Below are 14,054 nucleotides of genomic sequence, written 5' to 3'. Positions count from 1 at the left end.
CTCTTGCATTCTCTCTCTCGCACACACGCATTCTCTCTCTCATACACGCATTCTCTCTCTCTCCCACACGCATTCTCTCTCCCACACGAATTCTCTCTCACACACACACATTCTCTCTCACACACACACATTCTCTCTCACACACGCATTCTCTCTCACACACGCATTCTCTCTCACACACGCATTCTCTCTCACACACACACATTCTCTCTCTCACACACACATTCTCTCTCACACACACACATTCTCTCTCACACACACACATTCTCTCTCTCTCACACATTCTCTCTCACACACACACATTCTCTCTCTCACACACACATTCTCTCTCACACACACACATTCTCTCTCACACACACACATTCTCTCTCACACACACCCACACATTTTCTCTCTCTCATACATGCATTCTCTCTCTCACATGCTCGCATTCTCTCTCACACACACACATTCCGCATTCTCTCTCTCACACACACACATTCCGCATTCTCTCTCTCTCACACACGCATTCTTTCTCACACACGCATTCTCTCTCTTGCATTCTGTCTCTCGCACACACGCATTCTCTCTCTCATAGACGCATTCTCTCTCTCTCAGAGACACATTCTCTCTCTCTCTCACACACGCATTCTCTCTCACACACACACATTCTCTCTCACACACACACATTCTCTCTCACACACACACACATTTTCTCTCTCTCATACATGCATTCTCTCTCTCTCGCATGCACGCATTCTCTCTCTCACACACACGCATTCCGCATTCTCTCTCTCACACACACGCATTCCGCATTCTCTCTCTCACACACGCATTCTTTCTCACACACGCATTCTCTCTCTTGCATTCTCTCTCTCGCACACACGCATTCTCTCTCTCATAGACGCATTCTCTCTCTCTCATAGACGCATTCTCTCTCTCACACACACGCATTCCGCATTCTCTCTCTCACACACACGCATTCCGCATTCTCTCTTTCACACACACGCATTCTTTCTCACACACGCATTCTCTCTCTTGCATTCTCTCTCTCACACACACGCATTCCGCATTCTCTCTCTCTCACACACGCATTCTTTCTCACACACGCATTCTCTCTCTTGCATTCTCTCTCTCACACACACTCATTCTCTCTCACACACACATTCTCTCTCACACACACACATTCTCTCTCACACACACACATATTTTCTCTCTCTCATGCATGCATTCTCTCTCTCTCACGCACGCATTCTCTCACACTCGCATTTTCTCTCTCGCACACTCATTCTCGCTCTCACACACTCATTCTCTTTCTCACACACTCATTCTCTCTCACTCACGCATTCGCTCTCTCTCTCTCCCATACTCATTCTCTCTCTCACGCGCGCATTCTCTCTCTCACAGACGCATTCTCTTTCACACTTATTCTCTCTCTAACGCACACATTCTCTCTCAAACACTCATTCTCTCTCTCACACACACATTCGCTCTCTCAAACACTCATTCTCTCTCTCACGCACCCATTCCCTCTCTCACGCACAGATTCTCTTTCTCACACACTCATTCCCTCTCTCACACACTCATTCTCTCTCTCACACACTCATTCGCTCTCTCTCTCCCACACTCATTCACTCTCTCACGCGTGCATTCTCTCTCTCACACACGCATTCTTTCTCACACACGCATTCTCTCTCTTGCATTCTCTCTCTTGCACACACGCATTCTCTCTCTCATACACGCATTCTCTCTCTCTCACACACGCATTCTCTCTCACACACGCATTCTCTCTCACACACACACATTCTCTCTCACACACACACATTCTCTCTCACACACGCATTCTCTCTCACACACGCATTCTCTCTCACACACACATTCTCTCTCTCACACACACATTCACTCTCACACACACACATTCTCTCTCACACACACACATTCTCTCTCTCTCACACACATTCTCTCTCACACACACACATTCTCTCTCTCACACACACATTCTCTCACACACACACATTCTCTCTCACACACACACATTCTCTCTCTCACACACACATTCTCTCTCACACACACACATTCTCTCTCTCTCACACACATTCTCTCTCACACACACACATTCTCTCTCACACACACACATTCTCTCTCTCACACACACATTCTCTCACACACACACATTCTCTCTCTCACACACATTTTCTCTCACGCACATATTCTCTCTCAAACACTCATTCTCTCTCTCAAACACTCATTCTCTCTCTCACACACACATTCTCCCTCTCAAACACACATTCTCTCTCTCACACACTCATACTCTCTCTCACACACTCATTCGCTCTCTCTCTCCCACACTCATTCGCTCTCTCTCGCGTGCATTCTCTCTCTCACACACGCATTCTTTCTCACACACGCATTCTCTCTCTTGCATTCTCTCTCTCACACACACGCATTCTCTCTCTCATACACGCATTCTCTCTCACACACACACATTCTCTCTCACACACGCATTCTCTCTCACACACGCATTCTCTCTCTCACACACACATTCTCTCTCACACACACACATTCTCTCTCACACACGCATTCTCTCTCACACACGCATTCTCTCTCACACACACACATTCTCTCTCTCACACACACATTCTCTCTCACACACACACATTCTCTCTCTCACACACACATTCTCTCTCTCTCACACTCATTCTCTCTCTCACACACACATTCTCCCTCTCAAACACTCATTCTCTCTCTCACGCACCCATTCTCTCTCACACACTCATACTCTCTCTCACACACTCGTACGCTCTCTCTCTCTCCCACACTCATTCGCTCTCTCTCGCGTGCATTCTCTCTCTCACACACGCATTCTTTCTCACACACGCATTCTCTCTCTTGCATTCTCTCTCTCGCACACACGCATTCTCTCTCTCACACACGCATTCTCTCTCACACACGCATTCTCTCTCACACACACACATTCTCTCTCTCTCACACGCATTCTCTCTCACACACACATTCTCTCTCTCACACACACACATTCTCTCTCTCACATCACATTCTCTCTCACACACACACATTCTCTCTCGCACACATTCACTCTCACACACACACATTCTCTGTCACACACACACATTCTCTCTCACAAACAGACACATTTTCTCTCACACACACACATTCTCTCTCTCACACACACATTCTCTCTCACACACACACATTCTCTCTCTCTCACACACATTCTCTCTCACACACACACATTCTCTCTCTCTCACACACATTCTCTCTCACACACACACATTCTCTCTCTCTCACACACATTCTCTCTCACACACACACATTCTCTCTCACACACACACATTCTCTCTCACACACACACACATTTTCTCTCTCTCATACATGCATTCTCTCTCTCGCATGCACGCATTCTCTCTCACACGCATTCTCTCTCTTGCACACTCATTCTCTCTCTCACACACTCATACTCTTTCTCACACACTCATTCTCTCTCTCACTCACGCATTCGCTCTCTCTCTCTCCCATACTCATTCTCTCTCTCACGCGCGCATTCTCTCTCTCACAGATGCATTCTCTTTCACACTTATTCTCTCTCTCACGCACACATTCTCTCTCAAACACTCATTCTCTCTCTCACACACACATTCTCTCTCTCAAACACTCATTCTCTCTCTCAAGCACCCATTCTCCCTCTCACGCACCCATTCTCTCTCTCACACACTCATTCGCTCTCTCTCTCCCACACTCATTCACTCTCTCACGCGTGCATTCTCTCTCTCACACACGCATTCTTTCTCACACACGCATTCTCTCTCTTGCATTCTCTCTCTCGCACACATGCATTCTCTCTCTCATACACGCATTCTCTCTCTCTCACACACGCATTCTCTCTCCCACACGCATTCTCTCTCACACACACACATTCTCTCTCACACACACACATTCTCTCTCACACACGCATTCTCTCTCACACACGCATTCTCTCTCACACACGCATTCTCTCTTACACACACACATTCTCTCTCTCACACACACATTCTCTCTCACACACACACATTCTCTCTCTCTCACACATTCTCTCTCACACACACACATTCTCTCTCTCACACACACATTCTCTCACACACACACATTCTCAATCACACACACACATTCTCTCTCACACACACACACATTCTCTCTCTCACACACACATTCTCTCTCACACACACACATTCTATCTCACACACATTCTCTCTCACACACCCACATTCTCTCTCATACACACACATTCTCTCTCACAAACACACACATTTTCTCTCACACACACACATTCTCTCTCTCACACACACATTCTCTCTCTTACACACACACATTCTCTCTCTCTCACACGCATTCTCTCTCACACACACACATTCTCTCTCACACACACACACATTCTCTCTCTCACGCACCCATTCTCTCTCACACACTCATACTCTCTCTCACACACTCATTCGCTCTTTCACTCCCACACTCATTCGCTCTCTCTCGCGTGCATTCTCTCTCTCACACACGCATTCTTTCTCACACACGCATTCTCTCTCTTGCATTCTCTCTCTCACACACACGCATTCTCTCTCTCATACACGCATTCTCTCTCTCTCACACACGCATTCTCTCTCACACACGCATTCTCTCTCACACACACACATTCTCTCTCACACACACACATTCTCTCTCACACACGCATTCTCTCTCACACACGCATTCTCTCTCACACACACACATTCTCTCTCTCACACACACATTCTCTCTCACACACACACATTCTCTCTCTCACACACACATTCTCTCTCTCTCACACTCATTCTCTCTCTCACACACACATTCTCCCTCTCAAACACTCATTCTCTCTCTCACACACCCATTCTCTCTCACACACTCATACTCTCTCTCACACACTCATACGCTCTCTCTCTCTCTCCCACACTCATTCGCTCTCTCTCGCGTGCATTCTCTCTCTCACACACGCATTCTTTCTCACACACGCATTCTCTCTCTTGCATTCTCTCTCTCGCACACACGCATTCTCTCTCTCACACACGCATTCTCTCTCACACACGCATTCTCTCTCACACACACACATTCTCTCTCTCTCACACGCATTCTCTCTCACACACACATTCTCTCTCTCACACACACACATTCTCTCTCTCACACACACATTCTCTCTCACACACACACATTCTCTCTCGCACACATTCTCTCTCACACACACACATTCTCTCTCACACACACACATTCTCTCTCACAAACACACACATTTTCTCTCACACACACACATTCTCTCTCACACACACACATTCTCTCTCTCACACACACACATTCTCTCTCACACACACACATTCTCTCTCTCTCACACATTCTCTCTCACACACACACATTCTCTCTCTCACACACACATTCTCTCACACACACACATTCTCAATCACACACACACATTCTCTCTCACACACACACACATTCTCTCTCTCACACACACATTCTCTCTCACACACACACATTCTATCTCACACACATTCTCTTTCACACACCCACATTCTCTCTCATACACACACATTCTCTCTCACAAACACACACATTATCTCTCACACACACACATTCTCTCTCTCACACACACATTCTCTCTCTTACACACACACATTCTCTCTCTCTCACACGCATTCTCTCTCACACACACACATTCTCTCTCACACACACACACATTCTCTCTCTCACTCACACATTCTCTCTCACACACACACATTCTCTCTCACACACATTCTCTCTCACACACACACATTCTCTCTCACACACACACATTCTCTCTCACAAACACACACATTTTCTCTCACACACACATTCTCTCTCACACACACACATTCTCTCTCTCACACACACACATTCTCTCTCTCTCACACGCATTCTCTCTCTCTCACACACGCATTCTCTCTCACACACGCATTCTCTTTCACACACACATTCTCTCTCTCTCACACGCATTCTCTCTCACACACACATTCTCTCTCACACACACACACATTCTCTCTCTCACACACACATTCTCTCTCACACACACACATTCTCTCTCACACACATTCTCTCTCACACACACACATTCTCTCTCACACACACACACATTCTCTCTCTCACACACACACATTTTCTCTCTCTCATACATGCATTCTCTCTCTCTCAAATGCACACATTCACTCTCTCACACACACGCATTCCACATTCTCTCTCTCAGACACATGCATTCCGCATTCTCTCTCTCTCACACACGCATTCTTTCTCACACACGCATTCTCTCTCTTGCATTCTCTCTCTCGCACACACGCATTCTCTCTCTCACACACGCATTCTCTCTCACACACGCATTCTCTCTCACACACACACATTCTCTCTCTCTCACACGCATTCTCTCTCACACACACATTCTCTCTCTCACACACACACATTCTCTCTCTCACACACACATTCTCTCTCACACACACACATTCTCTCTCGCACACATTCTCTCTCACACACACACATTCTCTCTCACACACACACATTCTCTCTCACAAACACACACATTTTCTCTCACACACACACATTCTCTCTCACACACACACATTTTCTCTCTCACACACACACATTCTCTCTCTCTCACACGCATTCTCTCTCACACACACACATTCTCTCTCACACACACACATTCTCTCTCTCACACACACATTCTCTCTCACACACACACATTCTCTCTCTCTCACACACATTCTCTCTCTCACACACACACATTCTCTCTCACACACACACATTCTCTCTCACACACACACACATTTTCTCTCTCTCATACATGCATTCTCTCTCTCGCATGCACGCATTCTCTCTCACACGCATTCTCTCTCTTGCACACTCATTCTCTCTCTCACACACTCATACTCTTTCTCACACACTCATTCTCTCTCTCACTCACGCATTCGCTCTCTCTCTCTCCCATACTCATTCTCTCTCTCACGCGCGCATTCTCTCTCTCACAGATGCATTCTCTTTCACTTATTCTCTCTCTCACGAACACATTCTCTCTCAAACACTCATTCTCTCTCTCACACACACATTCTCTCTCTCAAACACTCATTCTCTCTCTCAAGCACCCATTCTCCCTCTCACGCACCCATTCTCTCTCTCACACACTCATTCGCTCTCTCTCTCCCACACTCATTCACTCTCTCACGCGTGCATTCTCTCTCTCACACACACGCATTCTTTCTCACACACGCATTCTCTCTCTTGCATTCTCTCTCTCGCACACACGCATTCTCTCTCTCATACACGCATTCTCTCTCTCTCACACACGCATTCTCTCTCCCACACGCATTCTCTCTCACACACACACATTCTCTCTCACACACACACATTCTCTCTCACACACGCATTCTCTCTCACACACGCATTCTCTCTCACACACGCATTCTCTCTCACACACACACATTCTCTCTCTCTCACACGCATTCTCTCTCACACACACTTTCTCTCTCTCACACACACACATTCTCTCTCTCACACACACATTATCTCTCACACACACACATTCTCTCTCGCACACATTCTCTCTCACACACACACATTCTCTGTCACACACACACATTCTCTCTCACAAACAGACACATTTTCTCTCACACACACACATTCTCTCTCTCACACACACATTCTCTCTCACACACACACATTCTCTCTCTCTCACACACATTCTCTCTCACACACACACATTCTCTCTCTCTCACACACATTCTCTCTCACACACACACATTCTCTCTCACACACACACATTCTCTCTCACACACACACACATTTTCTCTCTCTCATACATGCATTCTCTCTCTCGCATGCACGCATTCTCTCTCACACGCATTCTCTCTCTTGCACACTCATTCTCTCTCTCACACACTCATACTCTTTCTCACACACTCATTCTCTCTCTCACTCACGCATTCGCTCTCTCTCTCTCCCATACTCATTCTCTCTCTCACGCGCGCACTCTCTCTCTCACAGATGCATTCTCTTTCACACTTATTCTCTCTCTCACGCACACATTCTCTCTCAAACACTCATTCTCTCTCTCACACACACATTCTCTCTCTCAAACACTCATTCTCTCTCTCAAGCACCCATTCTCCCTCTCACGCACCCATTCTCTCTCTCACACACTCATTCGCTCTCTCTCTCCCACACTCATTCACTCTCTCACGCGTGCATTCTCTCTCTCACACACGCATTCTTTCTCACACACGCATTCTCTCTCTTGCATTCTCTCTCTCGCACACACGCATTCTCTCTCTCATACACGCATTCTCTCTCTCTCACACACGCATTCTCTCTCCCACACGCATTATCTCTCACACACACACATTCTCTCTCACACACACACATTCTCTCTCACACACGCATTCTTTCTCACACACGCATTCTCTTTCTTGCATTCTCTCTCTCACACACACGCATTCTCTCTCTCATACACGCATTCTCTCTCTCTCACACACGCATTCTCTCTCACACACGCATTCTCTCTCTCTCACACACGCATTCTCTCTCACACACGCATTCTCTCTCACACACACACATTCTCTCTCTCACACACACATTCTCTCTCACACACACACATTCTCTCTCTCACACACACATTCTCTCTCTCTCACACTCATTCTCTCTCTCACACACACATTCTCCCTCTCAAACACTCATTCTCTCTCTCACGCACCCATTCTCTCTCACGCACTCATACTCTCTCTCACACACTCATACGCTCTCTCTCTCTCTCCCACACTCATTCGCTCTCTCTCGCGTGCATTCTCTCTCTCACACACGCATTCTTTCTCACACACGCATTCTCTCTCTTGCATTCTCTCTCTCGCACACACGCATTCTCTCTCTCACACACGCATTCTCTCTCACACACACACATTCTCTCTCTCTCACACGCATTCTCTCTCACACACACATTCTCTCTCTCACACACACACATTCTCTCTCTCACACACACATTCTCTCTCACACACACACATTCTCTCTCGCACACATTCTCTCTCTCACACACAAATTCTCTCTCACACACACACATTCTCTCTCACAAACACACACATTTTCTCTCACACACACACATTCTCTCACACACACACACATTCTCTCTCTCACACACACACATTCTCTCTCACACACACACATTCTCTCTCTCTCACACATTCTCTCTCACACACACACATTCTCTCTCTCACACACACATTCTCTCACACACACACATTCTCAATCACACACACACATTCTCTATCACACACACACACATTCTCTCTCTCACACACACATTCTCTCTCACACACACACATTCTATCTCACACACATTCTCTTTCCCACACCCACATTCTCTCTCATACACACACATTCTCTCTCACAAACACACACATTATCTCTCACACACACACATTCTCTCTCTCACACACACATTCTCTCTCTTACACACACACATTCTCTCTCTCTCACACGCATTCTCTCTCACACACACACATTCTCTCTCACACACACACACATTCTCTCTCTCACTCACACATTCTCTCTCACACACACACATTCTCTCTCACACACATTCTCTCTCACACACACACATTCTCTCTCACACACACACATTCTCTCTCACAAACACACACATTTTCTCTCACACACACATTCTCTCTCACACACACACATTCTCTCTCTCACACACACACATTCTCTCTCTCTCACACGCATTCTCTCTCTCTCACACACGCATTCTCTCTCACACACGCATTCTCTTTCACACACACATTCTCTCTCTCTCACACGCATTCTCTCTCACACACACATTCTCTCTCACACACACACATTCTCTCTCTCACACACACATTCTCTCTCACACACACACATTCTCTCTCACACACATTCTCTCTCACACACACACATTCTCTCTCACACACACACACATTCTCTCTCTCACACACACACATTTTCTCTCTCTCATACATGCATTCTCTCTCTCTCAAATGCACACATTCACTCTCTCACACACACGCATTCCACATTCTCTCTCTCAGACACATGCATTCCGCATTCTCTCTCTCTCACACACGCATTCTTTCTCACACAGGCATTCTCTCTCTTGCATTCTCTCTCTCGCACACACGCATTCTCTCTCTCACACACGCATTCTCTCTCACACACGCATTCTCTCTCACACACACACATTCTCTCTCTCTCACACGCATTCTCTCTCACACACACATTCTCTCTCTCACACACACACATTCTCTCTCTCACACACACATTCTCTCTCACACACACACATTCTCTCTCGCACACATTCTCTCTCACACACACACATTCTCTCTCACACACACACATTCTCTCTCACAAACACACACATTTTCTCTCACACACACACATTCTCTCTCACACACACACATTTTCTCTCTCACACACACACATTCTCTCTCTCTCACACGCATTCTCTCTCACACACACACATTCTCTCTCACACACACACATTCTCTCTCTCACACACACATTCTCTCTCACACACACACATTCTCTCTCTCTCACACACATTCTCTCTCTCACACACACACATTCTCTCTCACACACACACATTCTCTCTCACACACACACACATTTTCTCTCTCTCATACATGCATTCTCTCTCTCGCATGCACGCATTCTCTCTCACACGCATTCTCTCTCTTGCACACTCATTCTCTCTCTCACACACACATACTCTTTCTCACACACTCATTCTCTCTCTCACTCACGCATTCGCTCTCTCTCTCTCCCATACTCATTCTCTCTCTCACGCGCGCATTCTCTCTCTCACAGATGCATTCTCTTTCACTTATTCTCTCTCTCACGCACACATTCTCTCTCAAACACTCATTCTCTCTCTCACACACACATTCTCTCTCTCAAACACTCATTCTCTCTCTCAAGCACCCATTCTCCCTCTCACGCACCCATTCTCTCTCTCACACACTCATTCGCTCTCTCTCTCCAACCCTCATTCACTCTCTCACGCGTGCATTCTCTCTCTCACACACGCATTCTTTCTCACACACGCATTCTCTCTCTTGCATTCTCTCTCTCGCACACACGCATTCTCTCTCTCATACACGCATTCTCTCTCTCTCACACACGCATTCTCTCTCCCACACGCATTCTCTCTCACACACACACATTCTCTCTCACACACACACATTCTCTCTCACACACGCATTCTCTCTCACACACGCATTCTCTCTCACACACGCATTCTCTCTCACACACACACATTCTCTCTCTCTCACACGCATTCTCTCTCACACACACATTCTCTCTCTCACACACACACATTCTCTCTCTCACACACACATTCTCTCTCACACACACACATTCTCTCTCGCACACATTCTCTCTCACACACACACATTCTCTGTCACACACACACATTCTCTCTCACAAACAGACACATTTTCTCTCACACACACACATTCTCTCTCTCACACACACATTCTCTCTCACACACACACATTCTCTCTCTCTCACACACATTCTCTCTCACACACACACATTCTCTCTCTCTCACACACATTCTCTCTCACACACACACATTCTCTCTCACACACACACATTCTCTCTCACACACACACACATTTTCTCTCTCTCATACATGCATTCTCTCTCTCGCATGCACGCATTCTCTCTCACACGCATTCTCTCTCTTGCACACTCATTCTCTCTCTCACACACTCATACTCTTTCTCACACACTCATTCTCTCTCTCACTCACGCATTCGCTCTCTCTCTCTCCCATACTCATTCTCTCTCTCACGCGCGCATTCTCTCTCTCACAGATGCATTCTCTTTCACACTTATTCTCTCTCTCACGCACACATTCTCTCTCAAACACTCATTCTCTCTCTCACACACACATTCTCTCTCTCAAACACTCATTCTCTCTCTCAAGCACCCATTCTCCCTCTCACGCACCCATTCTCTCTCTCACACACTCATTCGCTCTCTCTCTCCCACACTCATTCACTCTCTCACGCGTGCATTCTCTCTCTCACACACGCATTCTTTCTCACACACGCATTCTCTCTCTTGCATTCTCTCTCTCGCACACACGCATTCTCTCTCTCATACACGCATTCTCTCTCTCTCACACACGCATTCTCTCTCCCACACGCATTATCTCTCACACACACACATTCTCTCTCACACACACACATTCTCTCTCACACACGCATTCTTTCTCACACACGCATTCTCTCTCTTGCATTCTCTCTCTCACACACACGCATTCTCTCTCTCATACACGCATTCTCTCTCTCTCACACACGCATTCTCTCTCACACACGCATTCTCTCTCACACACACACATTCTCTCTCTCACACACACATTCTCTCTCACACACGCATTCTCTCTCACACACACACATTCTCTCCCACACACACACATTCTCTCTCACACACGCATTCTCTCTCACACACGCATTCTCTCTCACACACGCATTCTCTCTCACACACACACATTCTCTCTCACACACACACATTCTCTCTCCCACACGCATTATCTCTCACACACACACATTCTCTCTCACACACACACATTCTCTCTCACACACGCATTCTCTCTCACACACGCATTCTCTCTCACACACGCATTCTCTCTCACACACACACATTCTCTCTCTCACACACACATTCTCTCTCACACACACACATTCTCTCTCACACACACACATTCTCTCTCTCTCACACATTCTCTCTCACACACACACATTCTCTCTCTCACACACACATTGTCTCACACACACACATTCTCAATCACACACACACATTCTCTCTCTTACACACACACATTCTCTCTCTCTCACACGCATTCTCTCTCACACACACACATTCTCTCTCACACACACACATTCTCTCTCTCACACACACATTCTCTCTCACACACACACATTCTCTCTCACACACACACATTCTCTCTCTCTCACACATTCTCTCTCACACACACACATTCTCTCTCTCACACACACATTCTCTCACACACACACATTCTCTCTCTCACACACACATTCTCTCTCTTACACACACACATTCTCTCTCTCTCACACGCATTCTCTCTCACACACACACATTCTCTCTCACACACACACACATTCTCTCTCTCACTCACACATTCTCTCTCACACACACACATTCTCTCTCACACACATTCTCTCTCACACACACACATTCTCTCTCACACACACACATTCTCTCTCACAAACACACACATTTTCTCTCACACACACATTCTCTCTCACACACACACATTCTCTCTCTCACACACACACATTCTCTCTCTCTCACACGCATTCTCTCTCTCTCACACACGCATTCTCTCTCACACACGCATTCTCTTTCACACACACATTCTCTCTCTCTCACACGCATTCTCTCTCACACACACATTCTCTCTCACACACACACACATTCTCTCTCTCACACACACATTCTCTCTCACACACACACATTCTCTCTCACACACATTCTCTCTCACACACACACATTCTCTCTCACACACACACACATTCTCTCTCTCACACACACACATTTTCTCTCTCTCATACATGCATTCTCTCTCTCTCAAATGCACACATTCACTCTCTCACACACACGCATTCCACATTCTCTCTCTCAGACACATGCATTCCGCATTCTCTCTCTCTCACACACGCATTCTTTCTCACACACGCATTCTCTCTCTTGCATTCTCTCTCTCGCACACACGCATTCTCTATCTCATAGACGCATTCTCTCACTCTCATAGACGCATTCTCTCTCTCTCTCACACACGCATTCTCTCTCACACACGCATTCTCTCTCTCACACACACATTCTCTCTCTCACACACACATTCTCTCTCACACACACACATTCTCTCTCACACACACACATTCTCTCTCTCACACACACATTCTCTCTCTAGCACACACATTCTCTCACACACACACATTCTCTCTCACACACACACATTCTCTCTCTCTCACACACATTCT

This window comes from Chiloscyllium punctatum, chromosome 14 (assembly GCF_047496795.1).
Source record: "Chiloscyllium punctatum isolate Juve2018m chromosome 14, sChiPun1.3, whole genome shotgun sequence".
NCBI classification, from domain to species: domain Eukaryota; kingdom Metazoa; phylum Chordata; class Chondrichthyes; order Orectolobiformes; family Hemiscylliidae; genus Chiloscyllium; species Chiloscyllium punctatum.
This window is presented reverse-complemented; position numbering follows the sequence as displayed.